Source organism: Cydia splendana, chromosome 16, assembly GCF_910591565.1.
Source record: "Cydia splendana chromosome 16, ilCydSple1.2, whole genome shotgun sequence".
NCBI classification, from domain to species: domain Eukaryota; kingdom Metazoa; phylum Arthropoda; class Insecta; order Lepidoptera; family Tortricidae; genus Cydia; species Cydia splendana.
This window is the reverse complement of record NC_085975.1, coordinates 6,443,096-6,462,134: the sequence shown is the minus strand read 5'-3', so window position 1 is coordinate 6,462,134 and position 19,039 is coordinate 6,443,096. Positions and strand designations below refer to the sequence as shown.

Below are 19,039 nucleotides of genomic sequence, written 5' to 3'. Positions count from 1 at the left end.
AATTATCTTCCAATAGCTTTGCTAGAATGCAGTAAAAATACACAAATAAAAAAGGTTGAGTATTTACTATACAAAAATAAAATAAAACCAGACCAAACTACTTCAGCACGCGCAAAACTAGCTTTCTCTACCTACTGACCTTACAGCATTTATAACGGTAAGATGTGTATTTTATTCACAACAAAATCACAGTCACGATAATCTATAAAAGGGTGCCAATAAAATACTATTAACACGCATTGCAGTCACTAAGTGGTAGGTAAATGCGCGCTGGCGCCGCTCGTGCCCGCGCAAGCCTTATATGACTTTTATACGACCAATAAGCTATTGTAATGGTCGGCTCTTAGCATTTGTTTCGTGTAATTCATGCATGTAAGGTTAGCTTTTGTTATAAATGTTTTTGGTTGCATAGTGACCAAGTTGAGGTCGCAGGGAACCGTTAGATGGGGGACAGTGCACGATTGTTGTTGTGTGTTGTGGATATTCTTAGGGAAGCCTATGTCCAATTTGTTCATCAGACATCCGGCTGATATGATAGGTGATAAAGTAAGGGTATGGGTTAACGTTTTCACTGTGAAAGAACTGTGGATTGAAAGGTCGATTACCAAGCCAGATTTACATTAGGAAGCGAAGCAGATGCTGGGCTTCTTAAAAATACAATAGAAAAAGAGCACCAATTTATGTACAGTGAAAAGTTTTAAAATTATTACAAATCCCTAATTGACGAAAAAAAAGATAAACTTGTTTGAAGTTTCAAAGTTCGCGGTTGGTGAGTAATCCTAAGGGGTAATATCAATAGACAATTAGACACTAATTTCTTAAACAAATATTTTCTTAACGTGAAGCATTTTCGTAGAATCTATTTGACCATTGTCATAGTCATTTAGCAAATACCACAGAACACCGCCTCTAGAAACCTAATATTGGCCATTTTGTTCGAGACGCAAATCACCAAACTGTGAGGTGCGGGAGGGGCGCTCACGGCATTGCGATTGGTCGTTTCAAACATGGCGCGCTGACACGTGCAAGCGTAGGGATGGGACATGTTCATTACAGGTAGTGGGTACTGCTACCAGTGATATCGAAATTTATTGTGGTAAAATTGTTACAAGTAGTATACTTAGAGTAAACTTACTTAATAATTATATTGATTAATTTAATATTTCATTAAGTAATTTAACAATGTACCTGAAATTTTTACTTAACATGTTAGGGCATTTCTGTTTAAAGTACCCAGAACATGAATTTAAAAGTTTAGAATTTTTATATTATTTCCACTCAGAATCGCAATCTCTTTCGATACGAGAATAAAGTGTCGCCAAAATCTCATACAATTATTTTCTTTTGTCCGTTTTATTAAGGTCATTGAAGGTTGTATTGAAAACATATTCAAATGGACCAATAATATATGCCTATTACAAATCAACTCCGAGTTCTCTCGCACTTCTTCGAAGTTCATCATCAGGTCCATCTCGTGACATGAGACCTAACTGCTCAAGTGCTCACCTAGAGGATTCTAAAAAAACCATACAACATATGTCTATCACAAACCAACACCGAGTTCCCTCGAACTTTCTTTGAAGTTCATCATCAGGTCCATCTCGTGACATGAGACCTAACTGCTCACCTAGAGGATTCTAAAAAACCCATACAACATATGTCTATCACAAACCAACACCGAGTTCCCTCGCACTTCTTTGAAGTTCATCATCAGGTCCATCTCGTGACATGAGACCTAACTGCTCACCTAGAGGATTCTAAAAAACCCATACAACATATGTCTATCACAGACCAACACCGAGTTCCCTCGAACTTCTTTGAAGTTCATCATCAGGTCCATCTCGTGACATGATACCTAACTGCTCACCTAGAGGATTCTAAAAACCCATACAACATATGTCTATCACAAACCAACACCGAGTTCCCTCGCACTTCTTTGAAGTTCATCATCAGGTCCATCTCGTGACATGATACCTAACTGCTCACCTAGAGGATTCTAAAAACCCATACAACATATGTCTATCACAAACCAACACCGAGTTCCCTCGCACTTCTTTGAAGTTCATCATCAGGTTCATCTCGTGACATGAGACCTAACTCCTTACCTAGAGGATTCTAAAAAACCCATACAACCTATGTCTATCACAAACCAACACCGAGTTCCCTCGCACTTCTTTGGAGTTCATCATCAGGTCCATCTCGTGACATGAGGCCTAACTGCTCACCTAGAGGATTCTAAATAACCCATACAACATATGTCTATCACAAACCAACACCGAGTTCCCTCGTAGGTACTTCTTTGAAGTTCATCATCAGGTCCACCTCGTGACATGCGGCCTAACTGCTCCGCTGGCCTAGAGGATTCTAAAAAAACTCACACAACATGTTACCTATATATTATGTCTAAAATGGTACAATACGGTATGACGAAGCACGAAGTTTCCGCAACTGAAAAACCATCATCGTCACATCACTAGTCGAAAGGGAAAGGGATAGCGCATTGCATTTTCAAGTTGACGAAAAGGGACGGACATACTTCGCCTCTGCTTCTGACCAGTATAAAATGAACCCCGCGGACAAGAAACGTTATTCAATGAAATAATGAATTTGACTTTCCTGTGGGATGTTTTTCCATCTGTTTCGTATGTAGATGTCTTAGATGACTTGCCACACCATTTTACGCTGCAATATCCCATGATTTCCCAATGAATTCAATAGTTTACGATTTATTTTCTTAGACTCGTGCACACTGCTAACAGGTCGTAACCTTGGGCGCAACTGATCGGAGCGGCGCGCGAACAATCTTATATTTGACCTATACACCATACGGGCGGTGACCGCGAGTCGTCCTATAAGCTCGGTCTATAGGGGTTGGTCTGTGGCAAATACTGAGAAGTTCTGGAGCGTGTCAACAGTCGTCATCAAATCGCAATAAAATCAACAATAGCATGTAAAACCAACGTGGCTAGATCATAAACTGGTTTTTTGGGTTCCGTACCCAGAGGGTAAAAACGGGACCCTATTACTAAGACTCCACTGTCCGTCTGTCCGTCTGTCTGACGGTCTGTCTGTCTGTCTGTTAACAGGTTGTATCTCATGAACCGTGATAGACAGTTGAAATTTTCACAGATGATGTATTGCTGTATGTATGATCCAAATGTAGAGTTCTATTGAGAAATTATTTTGAAATTAAACCCTTAGGTAGAAGATGAAAATGGGGCTGACAGTTATATACAACTTTTATAGGAAGTAAGTCGCGTGCAAAAACTAGTTTAATATAATTAGTTCGTTGACAATGCGGAGTGTGGCCCGCATTAACTATAATTTTAAGTTTTAAGGTTTTTTCAGTTAACTTTTGGAAAAACTTAAATAAACAGCCTACTGGGTTGGTAAATTTTGTTGCGACTTGATATTTACGACTTCAACATCTGTTGACAATTTAATAACCAAGTAGACCCGTATGCCGTATACAACATAACATGCATTTAGTGAGGTCGAGAGTACTTGTAAGAGAAGTAATAACGCTATTATTGCGAAATAAACACTTTGGAGGCAGTAAAAAGATCGTAAAATAAACAGTACTGATTAGAATAGTTAGTGACATGGCTGGAGCACTTTGCTGGAATGATAATGGTAGGTATTTAAACGTTGTATTTGTAAGAAATCTTCTGTGCTAATGTCATCTATTGCCCGGTTGGCCATTAGTATGTCGAGCACTGGGACGTTTACCTTAGACATGGCCAAAGAAATTGAAATAGCTTCCAAAAAGAACGTATATTTAGTCTAAATCCGATATTTATTTAATTCCAATGGCGAGAATATAATGTTCATAAAAATGATTGTTCATTGAACAAGATATTAAATTAAATTATGAATTAAAAGTACTTAAAGATTGAATAGTTTTCAACGAAATATGTATTTCTTGCGTATGAAAACCTACGTAGCAAATATTTGTGGAATGCATTAAAATATCGTCTACATAGCCTAACCGTAAATTCGAAGCTAAAATCTGTCTACGACTTTACACATCTAAATACAATCTACAAATCTTTGCTACATAGTAAAACACCCGAGGAATTTTCTAGAAAACGTAATATTCACCTCACGGGTGAGAATCTTTCTCCTAAAATGGGAAATGTATGTCTGGTTCCATGTTGGCGGGGGTATTCTGGATATCTTCACGCCATTTGCATCCCATTAGTAGCACGGGACTTGCTAATTGGTCAATCAAAATAGCGATTGTTATCGCTGAATCCGTGATGTCACTTTAATGCATAGTTTCTTGTAGAAAGGCTTAAAATTGATTGACCGAATTTTGTCAATTGCAATTGATTTTAAGTACCGTAAAACGGGGTGAGTAGGTTTCGCGGGGAGCTATGGGTTATGGGTTATGGTTGGGTTATGAATGGGGAGAGAAGGTTTGAGAGGGGGGTGAGGTGTGTTTTTAAGGCTACTGCTACAAAAATAATGTATTCCAATTTAAAATGGGGCTATAGTAATACGCATAATAAAAAAAATATCGATCCAACAATCTTCCAAAATCACCTTTGTATGAAAAACCCTCTCACCCCAAATACGAGGCACTGCGGGTGAGGTGGTTTTCCTCTTTATCGTCAAAGTTATGAAATGGAACTACCCAAAATAAAATACAAACTAAAATACAAACGTCCGAACCACTTATTATATACACCATTCAGTTTTCACATGTAAAAATAAAATTTTATCGAGGTTTGAAAGTCAAATTTCACCCAACTCACCCCAAGTTTACGGTAGGTAATAGTTTGATGTTCATAGGCTTGGTAAGGTAAACTAAATCGTAATATAACTATCATAAACTCAGTAGTAACATTTTGTCTAAAGAAGGAAGTAGATTCGGAGTAAATTAGATGAGACCGACGGAAATATGAGTGAGGTACTGAACTCTAAAAATTAAAAACCTTTAACAGTTTAAGGTAGTTTATATATGTATAATAAAATTTAAGTAAAATAGTAACGCATATATTTATTTTATTTGTAAAGGAACTGATATAGACGTTATATACTAAAGAAATAGTGACTATTTAAGCCTGTTTGGTCACATTTTCTTTAGTATTATGACAACAATTTCATTTTTTAATTTATATTTATTAGTGCGACTATATAAAAACATTAATATTTAATAAATTAATTTGAATTGTTCCTAAAGTTGCATAGGTATTTATTTTTAAAATTCAGCAAATTCTTACTAGTGTCCGACCGAAACATGTTTTTTTGCCGAAACCGAAACCGAAACCGAATGTTCGGCTTTGGCTCTAGTTTCGGCCGAAACCGAAACCGAAACTTTTGTAGACTTGTTAAAATCGTTGAAAAAATTACATAAAACCGCTTTTACACACATATTATGGGGCTGTCAACACCCAATGTCCTTGAAATTTATGTTACTTAAGCAGTTTTTTAAGAAAATTACTAGAGCTAGACCAAGATAATTCTGCAACGATTTTGATAACACACGCAGTGCAAGTGTTATTTTAAACGTCAAATCTTCTATGAAATTATGACGTAAGTATAAATAACATTTGCACTAGTAGCACTGCGTATGCTATCAAAATCATTGCAGAATTTTCTTGGTCTAACTCTATTCATTCACCAGTCAAGCTAATATGTAGATACAGGGTCAACCAAAAAACCAATCAAAAACGCGAGCGCAGCGAGCGCGAAATTTTTTGTTAACAATATCGCATCATCGTCCGAAGTGCCCCAGTTAGGCGAACTTTCATGCGAAGTCAAAGCCGTGCTTCAGGCTTCAGGATAAGTAGTTGAGCACAGACTCCAACCAATGTCCATTTTATTAAAAAGCGACACCGCAGGCCGAGCATGGCGCAGCGAGGCCAAAGGCTAAGCTGAAGTACAGGACATGTGGAACACAAACCAATGGTAAATTGAGGTAAAAAGTGAGGCTAAGGTCGAGCATTCGTATGAAAAACTGTACTGGGGACGCTTTTAAGGGTTTTTTCTTCGTTTTAATAAATATTCAGCTGTTCAGCCTCGCAAAATATTAACTATTGAGAAAATCAACTTTGCGGCACTAGTTGAGAGTAGCCTTTAGCCTCGCTTAAAATTTGCCATTAGAGGTATTATAGCTGGTCAAACCAATTTGTCAGTCAGTAAGAACCAGGAAAACTATACTCATCCTTTTCTTTTGGGTGCTAGTACTAGTCTAAGACAAAGATAGTATGATTTTCTCTGTTTATGATTGAAATAAGACAGTCTTTTGACAAACTATAGATAGGAAAATGACTGAATAAGTGAGTGCATGAATAAGAGCGAAAAAGACATCGGTCGACTCGGGCCGAGCTGATACTCGGCCAACGGCAACGTACGACAGTGCTATCTCATTCACTCCAATACAATTTAGACAGTGTGCGCGTTATAGGTATTGACAGCCTCTTAAGGCTGCGTCGACCGTCCAGTGACGCCCTCATTAGTGGAATTGTGTTTTATAATAAACCAATTAATTTCTGTACCTATAAATGAATCAGTATATGTAGGTATTAATATTGTTGTCCTACTTATTCCCCAACTTTTGGTCTTTGTCCGAAGTACCATTTCGTAAGTTTCGGTCCGGCCGAAAGGTTGGGGCGTTTTTTGGCCGTAACCGAAACTACAGCCGAAACATGATTTTTTGGCCGAAACTGGCCGAAACCGAAACCGAACCTTCGGTCGGACACTAATTCTTACACATATTAAAACGCTAAACTTCAAATTGAGACTTGACTTTCCCTGTATTTTGCCTGTAGCGACAATTTTGAGCCTATCGCGATGAAGTACCCGTACCTGTTTGTAGTGCCGACTGCCTGACAGAATAGGCTCGTGCCTCTAATCGCGATCTTGCGCCGGCGCCTCACACTAAACACAACTGATCTATGTGAACAACTCGTTTGAGTACATGAAAATGTATGAGATTTTCCAAGCTTTCGAAGGAACGGATTTATCTTTTATGTTAAGAAGAAATAAATATTACTTTTATGTGAAAGGAAAAGGATATTTTCACGTCAATATGTTACGTAGAAGTGCGCTATCATCACATCACATAAAATGTATTGCCTTTACAAACCTATAATAAAGTACCTGTATTTAATTCTGTATATTTTTCTCTGAAAATAAATTTATAACAATAAAAATATATTCCTTGGATTTCCAAATTCATTCGATTTATTTTGACTGGGTGTTTTTCGGCGAAAAAAAATCATGAGTTACCATTGTTATTAGAAAACGTAAAGACATTAGGTATTTAGTTAGGTATCTACCTATGTTACGTAGTTTTTCATTTACACCTCCCAAACCTACCTCATCTGTATCAAAGCGATACATAAATCTTTTATTGCCATTGTATGTGTGCCAATGACGATGAATATTCGATTTTATGGCTAAAGGTAAATTATGTATTCGCATGGTGACAATGTTGGTACCTATTGTCATGTGTACTATGTTATGTAGTTACTCGTTCTCTCTGTGTGACAACTACTAGCGCTTGTCCATGGAACTATTAGTGTTCAGAAGACTCTAAATGAACGAGTCCTTTATCTGTCTTTTTAATAGACTAACCTAAATAGCTCGAACTCTGTGCGGTTTAAAAGGAATTCCCTCCCGCGGACGCTGCGGCTGTGGAATGAGCTCCCTGCCGAGGTTTTCTCGAGGAGCTACAGTATTCTTCTTCAAAAAAGGACTGCACAGATTTTGAAAGAATCGGCAACGCGCATACGTACCTTAAGACCCCTGGAGTTGCAGTCGTCCTTAGGTTACGATAACCGCTTACCATCAGGCGGACCGTGTGCTTGTTTGCCGCCGATGTGGTATAAAAAACCTAACAATCGCACGAATCCCGAAACGATGCTATATAGCGTCACACTTTTAGATACAATGCACTTGTGTATGTCTTTAGACTCTTTAGAGTGTCCTAATTCATATGATCTTGAAAGTTACCGAAATAAGTTTACTTTTAGGATTGATAGCTAAATATACTGAATAAAATGCGATCTATTATTTTGGGATTGACCGCTATAAATATAATTAGCAATGAAGCTTGTGTTCGCTAGCAGAGCTATCATCGGCGTATATATTTTGGTTATACATAATACAACGTGTCCCAAAATTCAACGATAAGCTGGCACCAGAAGATGGACCTGACGTGACTACTTGAGGAAAAGAAATAAAAAATATATATCTCAATTTGTTATAAAATTACAAAAAAAAATGAAAATCGGCACCCCTAATGGTATTCTGGTATTTTAAGGGTTGTGGTGGATAGCAGTGCTACTTAGGTTACTGATACAAAAAAAAAACAGAAATATTTGAAAAATTGTAGACATGGCCGTTAAAAATACCATTAGGGGTGTCGATTTTCATGTTTCTGTAATTCCATAATAAATTGAGATTAATATATTTTTTTTATTTTTTCCTTGAGTAGTCATGAGCAGGTCCATCTTCTGGTGCCAGCTTATAATTGAATTTTGGGACACGTTGTATATAAACCTACAGACCTACCTACAAGTTTAAAAAGATTATCCAAGAGATTCTCAGAAACCACCTCAAACATGCTCAGTCCTAATGCCAATATTTATTCGCTAAATCAAGAATGTATAATTTAATGTAAACAGTAAATAATGACTACCTACTTTGATGCAAAATGTGTCCAGAAATTACCATTTTGTCACAAGAATTTTGAATAACACTAAAGTGATTATTTTATGACGCTGCATAGAAAATGAAATGTGTAGATATGATTATGATTTAGGCGTAAGTTATTACTTAATAAATGAACGTGAAATGCCACTGAATGACGTTTCTGCATGTACTAAAATAAGACTATAGACATTAAATCATATCTGCCCCATCAACCATTACAGCAGTAACATCAATTGAAAAGCTCACTATTGTATACCGTATTCTTTTGCTATAAATTTCAAATTCAAACGGTTTTCCAATAGCTGTTATCGTAATGGGACACATCTAACTGGTCATTTTAGTACCTGTTGTAAATGTTGTCATTTTGAATAATTTGACAGATTCTGCCGCGGTATTGTGACGTACGTTCATTCGTATGTGATGAAATGCTACATCTGAATCGGCCATAAAATACAACCCGTACACATATTATATTTATCTGTTAACACTATTTGCAATTTTCACACATTATTTTATTGATTGTGATTTGAATTTCTTCAAGACCACAAGCGTTGTAACGTTAGTAGTTCTTCTAAAATGAAATAAACACTGCGATGCTATAAATGCTATTAAAATAATATGCTTCTGAATTTATTAATGCGTTTTAAGTGTAATCGGGCGATCATCGAAAACATAATTGACAGATGTGTATATTATGTATTTTTATCCTTAAAATGTAAGGAACCTATGTAGATGTCGTTATGAAATACCAAATTTTGTAGTAACAGACCTAAATATATCATAAGTATATCAATAACTTCCTGCCATAGCGAGTTCTACAGACAATGCTGTTTTGTCTTCGTATATGTAGTGTGTATCAGAAACTGACGCTGAAATATTAAACAATGATGTGCAGTTGTGCACTACTGTTGACAAGTCAAAAACGTAATGTAGTATACCCTATAATGGACGTGGTACCCGTAATGGGACAAAAAACCACAAATCCTCTAAAATAAGTATCTAAAAGTAGTTTATAAGCACTGGCTATATTTTATCATAAATACGAGCCCTAGAGCTGTTTCATTTTGAATTTTTATTAAATCCGGTTATTTTTTAAGAAATTGGCGTCTACCCAAAAGTTGTCGTCACTGAAAAAAATACCAATAAGAATTCTTAACAACTTCGCTAAAGGAGGTGAGTTAATTTATTAAATGTTAATTAATTAATACTTGATGAAAACTAGAATGTGTTTTGTTAATTGCATTTACCATGAGATAAATTAAGGTATACAACACACTAAGTTGTGACTCCACAGATGTAAAACAAAATGTGGTATTTGGCCCAATCCCATTATAGGAGCTGTAAAACTGCATACCTCCTATGATGGGACAATTTACATAATGATGCTTGCCATGCCATAATTTCATGTTTAAACAATACAGAAGTAAAATGTAGTTACGAAATATGTCAGGAGGTATGCTCGGACTTCGGATAAATTGATATCGTTTTTACAAACTTTTATTTTACTTGCCCTGTTAGTTTGTATGTTTGTTAGTGTGGGTCAAATCTTGGAAGCTGAATTTGAGCCACTTTCAGATTTCTTCCGATTGATTTGAAATTTTGCATACTTTTGCTAATCGGATGATAATGCAATATTACGATAACATGGATCTGATCTGATGATGGAGACAGGAGGTGCCCATGGGAATTCTGTGATTAACGCAAACTAATTGTGTTTGGGTTTGTTAGAATTGTCTCGAGGAGTATTAGTTAGCTGTGGAAAGAAAAATACATTCAGCGATAAAAGCTTATACCAAACATTTATTTTTTTGCGATAACTTATTCCATATTTCAATGTTTTATACTGATAGAGCAATGTCCATTATAGGGGGCCCATTACTGGATCGACGTCCATTACCGGGGCGCCATTACTGGAGCTTTAGTGTCCATGACTGGAGAAAAAAACATAGTTTTAATTTGTTAAGTATGTGGAAACTAATTGCAGTATCTTTGATACAACACGCCTGAAACATGAAAGGCGGATAGGACATTCATCTTTTAACACGCTAAGCGGTAGAACTCTTACATGTGTCAGGGAAATATCACAAATACTCAAAATTTCCTCTTAAGTGTCCCATGACTGGTGCTGTGACGTTATGCAGTTTTGAATTTTATTCTCCAGGTATTAGAACTAAAATTAACTACTTCATGCCACAGTGCTCAAGTAACATGTTGTAAGTCCAATAAAAAAGCAGATCACATTTTTGTTGATCATTGCCATCAATTTACTTACGGCACGGAATATTTTCACAAGATTAAAAATAAATTCGTCTAAAGCTTCACTCCAAATTAGTTTTTCCTTCATCTTTACCATATGTACTGGGTTTAAATTTCGAATGTTGATTCAATCGATCGAGTGACGTCGATTGATTGAGTGATTTATTCGATTCTCGAGCTTTACGAAACTAAATCTGCTACTCTATGATGTTGGATGCATTAGTGATGTATGGGATGCACTAGGTGCATAATGTTAAAGTGATTTAGGTATCGCTTGCTTTTCCATGTTCTGTTTCAGTCCGTCAGAAACTATTTAGGTAGGTAGAGTTAGACCAAGAACAATCTGCAGCGATTTCAATAGCCCACGCAATGAAAGTGTTATTTATACGTCATAATTTCATAGAAGTTTGATGTTTAAAATAACACTTGCACTGCATGGGCTATTAAAATCGCTGCAGACTTTTCTTGGTGTAACTCTATATGATGAGAAGCATAATTTTTACCGGACCTATTTCAATAATCGTATAAATATTTATAATTATAAATAAATCCTATTAAAAATACACTCTCAAGAGTTAGAATGTATGTAAAAGATTTCCAAAATATATCATAGTATCATAGTTAAACAAAAACATTTAAATTCGTACCTGAATTGACAAGAAAAAAATTATAGCTTCCTGAATTTCTGCTGTGAAATATGTATGTTACGTGCATAATCGTATCTGGATGATAAAATTTAATAAGTATATACCTATTTTCTACCCGTGGTGATAAAAAAGGTGGTACAATTTTCACCCATTGCCTGTACCTCCTCCCAAGTAACTAGTCCTCCCGGTACATTCCCACTCGGTTTTCCACATATCAATGGGTCCGGCGCGTGCGCGTCTCACCAGTAGTGCACAACGCGGCGCGCGACAGCCAGCGCATTAGCTTCGGTCCGAAAAAAAAAACAAATTCGAATATCGAACTCTACTTTTATAAGCAACTGTTTTTAAGGTTTTCGTTTTTAAAGTGCCCGGTTACCCCTAATAAAATATATTTGTTAAAAAGTGCGAGTAATATAAATAATAACTGAAATACACATAAAAAATGTACTTATAAATACATTACAATCTAAGCATACAAAGTTGTGTACAAGCATCGAACACCCAAAACTTTTTAAGTACCGTTAAAAGTCTCTTATCCCCAACAATTAATACTGTGAGGTGCTAAACGATGTAACTTTAACATGACAATCATACGTTAATTCAACAAGAATCTTTCTATATTGAACCTTACTACAAGTAACATTAAACTTATACGCAAACAAAAAATAAACAGCTAAGCTAACCGTAAGGTTAATGATGAGAGCCATTACGTTTAATACTTGTGCATATTTCTTACAACACCATGTATGTAAATTGAAGTCGCGTATTTTCTTGGATCTATAATGGATTACAAGCATAGCCTTTTGCACCGCCGCAGTAAGTCTGATCCATAACTCACTCATTAAATCTTCGTTCGTTATTCAAACTCACTAATCTCCTGTTTGTCGGTTGACGATCAAAACTGACTTATAAAAACCTTCTTAGCGTAACTCGATTAATCTAGCATAGGCACTAAATCCGAAACGATCCCCCACACCACCATCAAAACCAAATATCTGATGATAGCATTCCACGGCACTTAGGTTCATAGTATTTTTCTAAGGATGACTTGGAATAAGTACATGCTTTTCGTCCGTAATACACTCTAGGGAATTCTCCAGGCATGAGATTCCTGTGCATGGCCGTTCAAAGTTATAAAAAAACCAAGATTTAGCTGTGCGTTACTAGTAATTCTTCTTATGTTGGTTGAAAGATTGGTTTTATTTCTATTATCCACATTACAATTAACTATAAACTAAAAAAAAAAAACTTACCTATACCCAGCACCCATATTACCCTACGTCAGTCTCTCAGGTCTGTCCTCTGTGGAAGGGTGCCATTAAGGCTGGCTACATTCCTACGCTAAATAGCGATGCCTATTCTTTGGCCTAGGAATAAACCAGCCTAGGGTCATTCTTTTTGAGTTATGTGATTTTTCTTATTCTTAAACGTGTAACCTTATGTGACCAGAACTATCTGTTCATATTATGCAAATTAATTTTGGATATATACAGTCAATGTTATTTATGATGTATTCTTTTCTCTACTTACCTAACAAACAAAAAATGTTCCAGTTAAGATTAGAGACCGAGAGGTTGAATATCCTCCTCCCAGTTTCGAACAATCTCTTTGCCATCAGGACACTACTATCGCAACGTATTATCTAGGCGAACTATTGAAATGCGTTTAAAGTCACGGCAGTAAATATGGAGTTAGTCAGCGGCTTGGAATAGTTCTGGCTTCATCTACTGTGACGCGTTTGGATTATATCAACAACAATTATGACATGTGCTTACAAGATTCATTTACTTTACTCTTTTTTTAGAAAAAAATGACCCTAATCGAAATTATAAATAGGATGCACAAACGTGATCAATTATTAAATTATTTTTCTAAACACGTTTTATATTGCCCTATGATATGATGACATTTGGCATTATGTCAATATATATAATACCTATAATGATGTAATAATGCCGTGTCGAAATTATATTATAACATAACTTACAGCTAATTTCAAAAACGTCAATAATGTAGCTCTTATAAATAGACGAAAAAATATCTCTGTTTTTATATACCTACCAAATTTGGTCTGTGCAAGTGATGTACAGTCACCTGCAATAATATGTTACTCTTCGAGCGCCGCAAAAATATGTGACACGCTGTTATGGCTCTACAAATAATATCGTGTCAGATATTTTTGCGGCCTCCGTGGTGTAACATATTATTGCAGGTGACTGTACGCATTATATCATTTTGAATACACGTACCTAGTCTTTTTTATTATATGGCACGATCGTAAACATACGTACAATTGTACAGATACAATATGAACGAGTACATCGGTTCAATGATTCGGCGGATAACCACTAATCAAGGATGACAAGGCGTCTACCGCGTCTGATGACTCGCTTCTGCTAATTTTTCGTTAAGATCTATTAACGGAACACTGTAAAAGCTTCGCAAATATGTAGTCATCAACAAATTGTGGCTAGAAGATCTCAATAACAACTGTTAAAGTGTTGTTAGGGGTGTGGCAAAGTAATAGATAAATGACTGTCAAAAATATACAAAAGCTGCACTCGAGGATTGTACTCCTTTTAGTTTATTACGATATAAGAGACATCAATAATAGTAAAAACGGGAAAAAAGTAAAGTCACTGGCCGCAGTCGCTTCCTGGGGATAGTCATTTTCGATTTGGTTTTGATTAAAAAAGTAATTGAACTACAATGAATAGGACACCAAATTAGATTTTTAAAATTGTAGTTTAATAGGAAAATGAAATCAATTTATAAACTGATCTAAAATCTATTTGCCATGCTAACGTAATTACACATTATTGACATTATTAATATTGTTTTGTCTGCAGAGTGCACGAAGTGTAAATGTTATTGTACAACCCTAATTTACCATAGGTACCTACTAACAGAGGCATCTTAATTTCAACAGACAGCTATTAATCATCATTCAATTGTTCGAAATTCGCTACGGTAGTAGTTGCCATCTGTTTATTGCTTGCTCTAATCCGCTATGTGTAGTTATTTAATTTGCACTATTGTGTAATTAGTGCTAATATTTCACCTAAGTATTAAACTTAGGTAGTTCAGTTAGTCAGTCGACTGAAGAAAACAATTGTCTAAATATGATCCTTTTTTCAATCGGCTTGCTTTAGTGATCCATTTTTCATAAGAAGTATATTTTGTACGGCTTACAAATGCAGCAGCAATATGAAAGTCAAAAACAATAATAATACTTTTCTTCAAATATCAATTTACAGGTACATGCAAAAATATTTGTAAAGCATCTTGAGACGTGCTTGAACCAGTCAACGCTAGTTTTGCAGTAATTTTACAAACTAGCGTTCAGTCAAAGCATGTAACTATAAACCTGGGAACTAACGCTAATTGTTTTATGTTCGGAACTCCCAAGTTGAAGAGCATTTTACAGAGAACTCATAAACTATTTGCAAACGACCATGCCACATTACTGTTATATGCTAAAAAGCAATGAAATTTAGTACATTTTATACAAAACAAAGTCATTCAAAGTGGCTCTGCCATTCATGCTTTTGAGCACAGTTTGGGTTAGCGTTTCCATACCTTTCTACTTATGTATACAAGCAGCCAACTAACATATAGTATCCAGTTCCTGTCTAGTATGTAATTCTTCCTTCCAATCATCAATTTAGACATTGTGACATTCTTAATTTTTGCAAAGAAGTTTTAACTGACTATGGCGTAGTCGCACGCAATATCCTAAAGATCTCTTAAATGTTGTTTTATTTGTTACGTCATTTGCCGCCTTCGTTCATTTGTTTTCTGTATCTTTATTTTTTCAATTCCTTTGTCATTATCATCATGCTTAGGTACTTAAAGGTATTCTGTTACAGTTTCCGTTGGATCACAACATTCAACATTTTCTATTCATTTATTATAATTCTTTGTTTTTATCAAATCTCCGTAGGTGGCAAAACTAATATTGTTACAACAGGTCAAAACATTTTACTACATTAGGATATTGGATATGTATTATACCTACTCCAAGTATTAGCATAAAAATGTAGTTTTCCTTGGGTATAAGATAGCTTTTATTTTTGATTGCGGAATGAAGTAATATGTTCGGTGTGAATTTATCATTGCTCTCATCTTAACTGTCGACTGCGAAGGTTTTTTATAATTAATGTCTGTATTCCTTTCATAACAGAGACATCTGAATGTAGGTTACCAAAATAATAAGCCAAGTTGTAGCGTTTCTTCTGTTTTAAGATTGTATTTTTTAAACCATCACGTTTCTAGAATTGATTATGTTTTAACAAAATTGAAACCATAATATCACTTGTGTAAAGTAATTCTGAAAGCAAACTCTTCACCGCATAAGTATAGATATAGATCCTGCCAGCAAAACAGATAGTCATTAATCCAAATTGACAGGCTCATTAGCCTAATAGCCAGCGCCGATCTCAATTACGACATTTCATCTCAGAATCAATGTTTACCATAAGCAGTGATATGACCCTTGTCAAGCAACAACGACATATATCGCTGGAGTATAGTTGTAGTTGCGTCTTTTTGATCGGTTAGTAGATCAGACAGACAAACAATACGCCGGGTAGCTGACAGCTGAGCGACGCGTGCGCGGCTAGATGGAGCGATAGCGTTTGTGTTCGATTTGTATTGAGTGATGTCTTCACTTTAGGTGATTCGTGCTCTTTAGTTGGAACAATTGCCCACGTTTGCTTTGGTTTGTACGATTAGGATCGTTTTTAGAAGTTTAATGGTTTACTTTGGTATGCTCCCAACAGAAATCATGTCTTCGTATTTCACTTCAGTTGTATTACAGGAGGTTGAAAATGGCCTGAATGACTTCGAGAAAAGGATGGTACGGCCGTGCCTTTGTTTTGCACGACTTGGCGGGGCACTACCGTGTCCCCAGATAATATTTTAGTAAATATGTATAAAAATATATAAAATTTGTGGATGTTGTACAGTCAACACCAATAGTAGCTGATGAAACAATGCACCAAAAGTATCTGCCAAACCTGGATTACAGTCTGTTGATTTGTAACTGGCCCCGAACTGCTAATCCTTTGTCTATTGTTAAGTAAAACCCGACGTACTACTTACCTGCAAAAAGGGTCTTAATTATTCAAATTGGCACCTGAGCGCGGGCTAGTCCAACGCTCAAAAAACCAGTGAAGGTGCGCTCTCCGATAACGCGCATTTGTTACGCATCTAGATAACACATTTTAGACTGGATCGACTCACCAGCACTCAGTAACCGTAGAGAATTACACGACCCTTTTTTTACAGGTGGAGGAGGCACGTGGGGTTTTACTTAACAATAGACAAAGGATTAGCGGCTCGGGGCCAGTTACCAATCGTAAGACATACCTGGAATGCTTTTCCAATTAGAGACAAACATGTACAGTTCGCGTTCATATTTATTTTTGTTAAGCTGTTAAAGAACGGTAGTTAGTTTTGACGCGTAGTCTGATCCAACGATGCTGACTGTACACCGTTTACGTTCAAAGATGAAATCTAAAAATGATTTAGGTAATGCTTAACAAACGCCATTTAACACTCACCATACCTTTGATCTGTCAGTGGTCATTCATCGCTTCGGACCTAGACTTTGTTGCATGTCACAATATTTCGGGTGCGCGTGGCATTGTCCCATTAAACACACAGATTAAAACGAGAGTTTACACAAATGCATTACACTTTACATACATTGTTCTTGACGTTAATGTCATGTGTAAAACGAAACTAGAAAATAATTAGTGCTTGGCGGTTGGCCAATACCGATTTATATATATTAATTATTCGTGTTAATGGAATTTATATTATTTTTAGCCCAGAAATCTACCGAAATATTTATAACTAGACCAAAAGTTCAATGGCATATAAAAATGCCTCTATTTCAATATGCCAATGAACTTTTCTTTTTACTTCCTTTTCTTTAGAAATAAATGTTACGGCTTTGAAAAAACTAGACTATTTTTTAACTTAAAAGTACGAGTAAGGTGTTTTTATTTTAAATACGTCGCTATTCTAAACAAGTTGGCCATTTAAATGTAAAGCAGAAATAATCTATAGATATCATTAAAAATCAAACATATAAATAAATAAAAACTACATAACAGAGGTATAAGAGTTGTACTACGAACGTAATAAATCCAAGTTGTTCACTTATCCATATATCTTAAATACGATGTGGTTCCAAACTGTAAAAGCAGCGGCTAGCCCGGGCGGGATATCATAATAACAATAATTGACATATTTACTAGTGCCACGCGAACAAATCGAGGTTAAAAGGGACCCTAAATTACAATGATAAATGATAGCGGGAGGTGTAGGAACATCTTGGGTATTAACTGTTCCGTGTTATATATTCAAACCAACTTTGAAGTAACAATTTAATTGTTTTATGGTAAAGAAGAGATGACGAAAATTTGGGTAGTTTATATTTTTATTGTTTGGCCATCTTGTTTGGTTATGACAGTTTTATTGCGAATATTGTGAAAATGAGCATTAGCAAATTATACGATAGGTATACTCTAACTAAGTTTTTATTGAGCTGGTCAGTAAAATCAAGATATGAAGAATTTGCTTTTAAAGTGTAATTCCACACTAACTTCTGGCACTTAGCGTTAAAGCCTCAATACCTACAACATGTCTTGATTATCATTCTACAGCATGCACAATCGGCGTCTTGCTTTATCTCAGTCAGTAACCTCTGTACTTTATTGTGCACTCCGTAGAATTTACATCAGTATAGGTAGGTAATGCAAACTGCCGAATCCGACACAATACCAGACAATTCAATTTATCCGCCGCACAGCCGTTTTTCGGCAAAATAGTGTTTAAACTTTCTACAATATTTTATATGTATGTTAGTCTACAAGTTAATGGGTCAATTTTTGAAAGGGGTGTTTTTTCGACATTTGTATGGCAATTTTTTATTTTTGGAAAATCAGATTTATAATCATCGCTTTAAAAAGGGTTTTTAACAATAAAAAATATACTGTACGAGGCACCACTCTGCTTTTTATAGTTAGCTAGATATGGACGTTTAAATATCGACATTTGTATGGCATTATTTAGCCAATTGTAAGGCGCTTTTGACATGTATATGGCATTCTTTCGACATTGTATGACAGTATCAACATTTTTATGGCACTATTTATTGTTTTTGTGGCATTTGTATGATCCTGACAACATTTGTATGGCACGTTTTCGACATTTGTATGGCAGTATATCGACATTTGTATACTACAATCGACATTTATATGGTTAAAATAGCCGTACAAATGTCGCCATACAAATGTTGCAAATAATATTTTTTGCAAAATTTCCTACACTATATAACCGATTCACTTATTTATTGTACGATATATTTTAACACTGTATTTGTAACTATTATTGTAAAATATACATTTTTTTTCGACCGTATACCAACATATTAAGCGTCCATACAAATGTCGTTGTAGTTG

General features: G+C 35.7%; 2 protein-coding genes across 2 annotated transcripts in view; one reads left to right on the top strand and one right to left on the bottom strand.

Annotated features, from left to right (window-relative positions):
- LOC134798156 (uncharacterized) overlaps positions 1-19,039 on the bottom strand; it is a 199,567-nt gene that overhangs the window by 155,518 nt on the left and 25,010 nt on the right. The gene's annotated exons all lie outside the window — the stretch shown is intronic.
- The window catches only part of LOC134798146 (ADAMTS-like protein 4), a 28,216-nt gene continuing 20,982 nt past the window's right edge, over positions 11,806-19,039 (top strand). The window contains exon 1 of the mRNA XM_063770486.1: positions 11,806-11,916. The gene's annotated coding sequence lies outside the window, so the exon portion shown is untranslated. The remainder of the gene's footprint in view (positions 11,917-19,039) is intronic.